This window comes from Oncorhynchus masou, unplaced genomic scaffold (assembly GCF_036934945.1).
Source record: "Oncorhynchus masou masou isolate Uvic2021 unplaced genomic scaffold, UVic_Omas_1.1 unplaced_scaffold_698, whole genome shotgun sequence".
Classification (NCBI taxonomy): Eukaryota; Metazoa; Chordata; class Actinopteri; order Salmoniformes; family Salmonidae; genus Oncorhynchus; species Oncorhynchus masou.
The window spans coordinates 224,237-231,364 of NW_027013438.1; the positions used below are offsets into that span (position 1 = coordinate 224,237).

At 44.8% G+C, this 7,128-nt stretch overlaps 1 non-coding gene across 1 annotated transcript; it reads right to left on the minus strand.

Annotated features, from left to right (window-relative positions):
- Positions 1 to 5,175: 5,175 nt before the first annotated feature.
- LOC135537018 (U1 spliceosomal RNA) lies at positions 5,176 to 5,339 on the minus strand. The gene has a single exon (XR_010455108.1). It is a non-coding gene; the product is annotated as a U1 spliceosomal RNA (small nuclear RNA).
- Between the last annotated feature and the right edge of the window lie 1,789 nt (positions 5,340 to 7,128).

Here is a 7,128-nt window from a genome sequence, read left to right on the forward strand (position 1 = left end):
CTGGTGGTGCTAGTCTCTATATTACAGACTCCTCACCGTCACCACCTGGTGGTGTTAGTTTCTATATTACAGACTCCTGACAGTCACTACCTGGTGGTGCTAGTCTCTATATTACAGACTCCTCACCGTCACCACCTGGTGGTGTTAGTTTCTATATTACAGACTCCTCACCGTCACCACCTGGTGGTGCTAGTCTCTATATTACAGACTCCTCACCGTCACCACCTGGTGGTGTTAGTCTCTATATTACAGACTCCTCACCGTCACCACCTGGTGGTGCTAGTCTCTATATTACAGACTCCTCACCGTCACTACCTGGTGGTGTTAGTCTCTATATTACAGACTCCTCACCGTCACCACCTGGTGGTGTTAGTTTCTATATTACAGACTCCTGACAGTCACTACCTGGTGGTGCTAGTCTCTATATTACAGACTCCTCAGCCACTACCTGGTGGTGCTAGTCTCTATATTACAGACTCCTCACCGTCACTACCTGGTGGTGCTAGTCTCTATATTACAGACTCCTCTCAGTCATTACCTGGTGGTGCTAGTTTCTATATTACAGACTCCTGACAGTCACTACCTGGTGGTGCTAGTCTCTATATTACAGACTCCTCACAGTCACTACCTGGTGGTGCTAGTCTCTATATTACAGACTCCTCAGTCACTACCTGGTGGTGCTAGTCTCTATATTACAGACTCCTCACAGTCACTACCTGGTGGTGCTAGTCTCTATATTACAGACTCCTCAGTCACTACCTGGTGGTGCTAGTCTCTATATTACAGACTCCTCACAGTCACTACCTGGTGGTGCTAGTCTCTATATTACAGACTCCTCAGTCACTACCTGGTGGTGCTAGTCTCTATATTACAGACTCCTGACAGTCACTACCTGGTGGTGCTAGTCTCTATATTACAGACTCCTGACAGTCACTACCTGGTGGTGCTAGTCTCTATATTACAGACTCCTGACAGTCACTACCTGGTGGTGCTAGTCTCTATATTACAGACTCCTCAGTCATTACCTGGTGGTGCTAGTCTCTATATTACAGACTCCTGACAGTCACTACCTGGTGGTGCTGTGTAGAAAGGATAATGGACCTATATTCATGCATTTCCAGATTGCTAATAATCACTAGACAGTCAGGGAGCAATGCACATTCCAAAAACTATGAATGGAGGTCTATTTAGTGCAAATTTTGACGGCAAGGAAATATAACCCGTTTTGAGTGCGGTCCTCCGGACCTCGTTGAATACCGATGGCGCCTCTCGGGACAAAATGAGTTTGACACCCCTGATCTAATGGTTAAGGTTAGAGATTGGAAATGAAAGCTCATCTGTAGCTAGCGGGAGAAATACATCTGCAAGAGGGTCTGTTCAGGTGGGTGCAACGTTAAAAATCAAAACATTACGTGTTCAGGTGTAGAAATGTGTTGTGTAGATAGATCAGGTACCGAGTGTTTTGTCATTTAGAACTAACTTGAGGGACTGTCTGAATGGGATCGTTTGCTGCCTCACTCACACCACCTGCTGGACTTATGAGGTTACTACACCCTGTTTCCTGGATGCAGTATCAAATCCTCTCACACATTTCACTGCTATTCTGCTGTTGTTGTTGTTCCAGACAATATCATCCACGTTACCCTCTTCTGCTATTCTGCTGTTGTTATTCCAGACAATATGGAGTCCTACGGATGTGCTCTGTTTCACCCTCTAGTATTGGATTGGTCAAGTTAGCCTGGAGGCCTACAGATGTGCTCTGTTTCACCATCTAGTATTGGATTGGTCAAGTTAGCCTGGAGTCTCACTGATGTGCTCTGTTTCACCATCTAGTATTGGATTGGTCAAGTTAGCCTGGAGTCTCACTGATGTGCTCTGTTTCACCTTCTAGTAAGATAGCATGAGATAAAAGTAGATGTTGAAAACTGAGGCCAGGTATGCCTTTGTAGAAGACATGAATCAGGGTCATGGTTTGGTTATGAGGTAGCCCTGCCCAAATAAGGACATTGGTCAATGGTACGTATTGGTTGGGGTGAGATAGGCCTTTATAAATGTCAGATGTAGTCATGAACCCCCGATCTCCCACGGGAGAAAACCAACGTCTTGACCAATGAGACCAAGAGGAAATGTCCTTATTTGGGCACGGCTAACTCATAACTCAGACCATGAGACTGATTCATGTCTTCTACATAGGCATACCTGGCCTGTAGGTCTACGCCACCTTGTAAAATAATACAGGTTTATTTAATATGACCTATAGTGAATCATTGCACATTATAAATGTATGGTGTCACATCTCTATCCTATCATTGCTATAATAAGCCATGTCATGTTCAGGCTAAATTATAACTTCAATCTTCTATCATATTTCAGTACTGTTCTGTATCATGTTGATTAATAAACTTGTTTTTTGATTTAAAAAAAATCACTCTAACTTGACACGGATCTGATTGAAGATGCTTCTTCCTCTCCACGTCCCATCATTGTGAAACTGGCAGCATTTCTATAAATTCTATGGTCTTTTCTCATTTGGGGAAAAAGTCAGTCCTCCGTCCTCTCTCCTCCGTCCTCTCTCCTCAGTCCTCTCTCCCCCGCCCTCTCTCCTCCGTGACCCGGAAACCGATAAGTGGTTGAGGAGTTGTCAGTTCATTAGTAGGTCGAACGGAAGACTTATCCTCCCCTCCTCGATAGTCGCCTTTCACTGAGGAAAGTCATGTGTGTCCTACCTGAGTCCTTCACAGAAGAGTTTTGATATCTCCTCCACACACCCTTTTAATCAGCTGTTGTTCTGTCTGAGGAGAATAGCATACAGACATGTAAAAACAGTAGGCTACTTATTGTTTTATCTAGAATTGTTTTTTTTTTAAATGACTTTTATTTTTACTAGGCAAGTCAGATAAGAACAAATTATTATTTTCAATGACAGCCTAGGAACAGAAGTTCAGGGGCAGAAGGACAGATTTGTACCTCATCAGCTTGGGGAGTTGAACTTGCAACCTTCTGGTTACTAGTCCAACACTCTAACTGCTAGGCTACCCTGCCACCCCTACACTCTAACCACTAGGCTACCCTGCCGCCTCTACACTATAACCACTAGGCTACCTGCCACCTCTACACTCTAACCACTAGGCTACCCTGCCGCCTCTACACTCTAACCACTAGGCTACCCTGCCACCTCTACACTCTAACCACTAGGCTACCCTGCCGCCTCTACACTCTAACCACTAGGCTACCCTGCCTCCTCTACACTCTAACCTCTAGGCTACCTGCCGCCCCTACACTCTAACCACTAGGCTACCCTGCCGCCTCTACACTCTAACCACTAGGCTACCCTGCCGCCTCAACACTCTAACCACTAGGCTACCCTGCCGCCTCAACACTCTAACCACTAGGCTACCCTGCCACCTCTACACTCTAACCACTAGGCTACCCTGCCACCTCTACACTCTAACCACTAGGCTACCCTGCCTCCTCTACACTCTAACCACTAGGCTACCCTGCCGCCATGCAATTTATGCATTTATTTCGGGATCCACCCCTTTTCGACGTCATCTGCCTGATGAAGCGAGAGTGGTGGAGGAGTCTCATTTCATACAAGCTCGTTTTTGTTTCCTCTCCTCGCCGCCTCTCCGCGATTTTTCAAAAGGAGGCCAGAGAGGAAGGGGAGAGAATGTAGGAGTTGAGCAAATCAAATTGAGAAAAGACCTCTGACTTCCTGGTTAAATTCCCCAAAAATTCTAAATAAAAATCCAGGGGTTAAAAAATTGGACAGATTTAGAACTTGATCATCTACAGCGTCAAGATAATTTCACTGAGTGCCGAGTGTGAGCGGGTTTTCGCTCCTTCCTTGCACTTGATTGACAAATTAAGGTCACTAATTAGTTATTGATTGGCGAAGAGGAGAACACAGGGAGTGAACTGCAACACTTGATGCCAAGTCGAGACAGACAAGAGGACAGAGGAACTATAGAGTGCAGATCTGGGGTCTGTCTTTGGGCATAGAGGAATGCACTTTTTACATCTAAATGTGCTTGCTGCTACAAAGGTATGAGATTTATCTAATTACACACCACTAGGACTGGGACTACACACCACTAGGACTACACACCACTAGGACTGGGATTACACACCACTAGGACTGGGACTACACACAACCAGCACTGGGATTACACACCACTAGGACTGGGATTACACACCACTGGGACTGGGATTACACACCACTAGGACTACACACAACTAGGACTGAGGTAACACACCACTGGGACTGGGACTACACACCACCAGGACTGGGATTACACACCACTAGGACTACACACAACTAGGACTGGGACTACACACAACTAGGACTGGGATTACACACCACTAGGACTGGGACTACACACCACTAGGACTGGGATTACACACCACTAGGACTGGGACTACACACCACTAGGACTGGGACTACACACCACTAGGACTGAGATTACACACCACTAGGACTACAGACCACTAGGACTACAGACCACTAGGACTACACACCACTAGGACTAAGATTACACACCACTAGGACTACAGACCACTAGGACTACACCCCACTAGGACTACACACCACTAGGACTGGGATTACACACCACTAGGACTGGGACTACACACCACTAGGACTGAGATTACACACCACTAGGACTACAGACCACTAGGACTACAGACCACTAGGACTACACACCACTAGGACTGAGATTACACACCACTAGGACTACAGACCACTAGGACTACAGACCACTAGGACTACACACCACTAGGACTACACCCCACTAGGACTGAGATTACACACCACTAGGACTGGGATTACACACCACTAGGACTGGGATTACACACCACTAGGACTACAGACCACTAGGACTACACACCACTAGGACTACACACCACTAGGACTACACACCACCAGGACTAGGACTACAGACCACTAGGACTACACACCACTAGGACTACACACCACCAGGACTAGGACTACAGACCACTAGGACTACACCCCACCAGGACTAGGACTACACACCACTAGGACTACACACCACCAGGACTAGGACTACACACCACTAGGTGATAAATATCCTGATACAGGAAACTCAACATAACTCATGATTCAACACTCCGACTATCAAATACATTTTAAGGTGAAATTACTTTTAACATTAATATCAGGGGAGAGCGCGAACGCAGTCCCCCACTACCAGAAATTATGCAATCGAGATTTCCACATTTGAGAAATTCGCAGGGGTCAGCACAGCCGGAGTGCAATGGCTGAGCCTCGCCCTGGGTGAACCGCCTTCGTGATCACGGTGTCTCCCTTGCCAGGTAAGTATGAGTTGTACACGTTGGTAGAGGAGAGCTCCTTCCAGGACAAAGGTATTTGACTCACGGTTACCACTTCTACTACTGATAATACCACATCATATTGAGCAGGGTTTAATGACATTTACGAATACAGTTGCGGACAAGGCGAAAGAAAAGCAATACATTTTGTTTTACTATATTATATCACGGACCGACTCTTATCCCATCATGCAACACGGTAGAAATTATATACACATTGAATATTTTCTCTAAATGTCCGTCTGGTTACACACAAGTAGGGAGATGTGCTGAAAATGCTGAAATCACATTCGTGCACACAGCCAACCGGAAGACACCACTCATTTCTGGTGTTTTGTAGCGTTCCAGACGTTGTAGGAATAGTTTCATCACGCTTGTTTTCTGCTCTCAGTAAAATGTGATTCCACCATCGACCACAGGGTGGCATACGACCCACAGATATGGAGGATAAACAGTAGCCTACGACTTCATCAACAAGACACAGTAGTAGCTACTCGGGGTTGTGCTGACATGGCCATACTCGTATTTGTAAATTAATATGTACATTTACAGTTGATAGTCAGATAGGATGAAAAACTAATCATTTTAACATGTCTAAATAGATGGCAAAATACCTTCCTACACATTCTCAAAGTGGGTTGTAATGTCATAATGGGTTGTAATGTCAGTGGGTTGTAATGTCATAATGGGTTGTAATGTCAGTGGATTGTAATGTCAGTGGGTTGTAATGTCAGTGGGTTGTAATGTCAGTGGGTTGTAATGTCAGTGGGTTGTATTGTCATAGTGGGTTGCAATGTCATAGTGGGTTGTAATGTCAGTGGGTTGTAATGTCAAAGTGGGTTGTAATGTCAGCGGGTTGTAATGTCATAGTGGGTTGTAATGTCAGTGGGTTGTAATGTCACTGGGTTGTAATGTCAGTGGGTTGTAAAGTTAGTGGGTTGTAAAGTTAGTGGGTTTTAATGTCAGTGGGTTGATGTCAGAAGGTGAATTCACCAATTTGTAAGTCGCTCTGGATAAGAGCGTCTGCTAAATGACTTAAATGTAAATGTAAATGTTGTAATGTCAGTGGGTTGTAATGTTAGTGGGTTGTAATGTCAGTGGGTTGTAATGTCAACGTTGGTTGTAATGTCAGTGGGTTGTAATGTCAGTGGGTTGTAATGTCAAAGTTGGTTGTAATGTCAATGGGTTGTAATGTCACTGGGTTGTAATGTCACTGGGTTGTAATGTCAAAGTGTGTTGTGTTGTCAGTGTGTTGTAATATCATAGTGGGTTGTAATGTCACTGGGTTGTAATGTCACTGTGTTGTAATGTCAAAGTGGGTTGTAATGTCAGAGGGTTGTAATGTCATAGTGGGTTGTAATGTCAGTGGGTTGTAATGTCAAAGTGGGTTGTAATGTCAGTGGGTTGTAATGTCATAGTGGGTTGTAATGTCAGTGGTTTGTAATGTCAGTGGTTTGTAATGTCAGTGGGTTGTAATGTTAGTGGGTTGTAATGTTAGTGCGTTGTAATGTCACTGGGTTGTAATGTCACTGGGTTGTAATGTCAAAGTTGGTTGTAATGTCAGTGGGTTGTAATGTCAGTGGGTTGTAACGTCAGTGGGTTGTAACGTCAGTGGGTTGTAATGTCAAAGTGGGTTGTAATGTCAGTGGGTTGTAGTGTCAAAGTGGGTTGTAATGTCAGTGGGTTGTAATGTCAGTGGGTTGTAATGTCAAAGTGGATTGTAATGTCAGTGGGTTGTAATGTCAGTGGGTTGTAATGTGAAAGTGGATTGTAATGTCA